This window comes from Bison bison, unplaced genomic scaffold (assembly GCF_000754665.1).
Source record: "Bison bison bison isolate TAMUID 2011002044 unplaced genomic scaffold, Bison_UMD1.0 scf7180017864299, whole genome shotgun sequence".
Taxonomy (NCBI): Eukaryota; Metazoa; Chordata; class Mammalia; order Artiodactyla; family Bovidae; genus Bison; species Bison bison.
In genome coordinates, this window is record NW_011494871.1 from 3,265,539 (window position 1) to 3,266,090 (window position 552).

The window sequence follows — 552 nt, forward strand, 5'->3', positions numbered from 1 at the left end:
GCAGCTGGAACCCAGGGGGCCCAGGGTGCAAAGTCCTCTCCTTCTCAATACCTGCCAAAGAAACAGAGATGCCGCTCTGGGCTACGAGTGCCCTTCCACTTCCATCGGACCATTTCCTCCCTCCCCGGACACATCCTGGGTATGTCTTCGAGGTAGGAAGGGGTCTTGGAGGCTGGTAACAAGCAGAGGAAGTGGAATCTATCAAATGCTTTCAGGCGTATATTTTTCCAACTCTAACTTGGGCAATTTGAAAAACTATAATAAAAAAAAATCAAAGCCATAAAGAGCAAGCCTGGCAGCGCTCTGATGTCGCACTCGCTAGGTAAGGAGACACGGCAGGGAGAGTCGTGTCTTAGAGAGAGCTAGACTCTCCCGGGCTCTGGGGGCGCCGCGTCACCATCACCCCGGGGAAGGCCCCGGAGCTGTCTTCCCTCTGGGGAGCCCTCGAGTGCCACCCCCAGGACAGGACCCTTTCCCGGGACTTACACTCATGGAGACAGGAGACACGGGGAGGGGCACAGAGACCCCCGGGGAGGAAGAACGTGGGGCGTC

At 56.9% G+C, this 552-nt stretch overlaps 1 protein-coding gene across 1 annotated transcript in view; it reads right to left on the bottom strand.

Moving 5' to 3' along the window:
* Nucleotides 1–552, bottom strand: part of SHISA2 (shisa family member 2) — a gene marked incomplete at its 5' end in the record, with an annotated part of 5,918 nt that overhangs the window by 4,385 nt on the left and 981 nt on the right. The gene's annotated exons all lie outside the window — the stretch shown is intronic.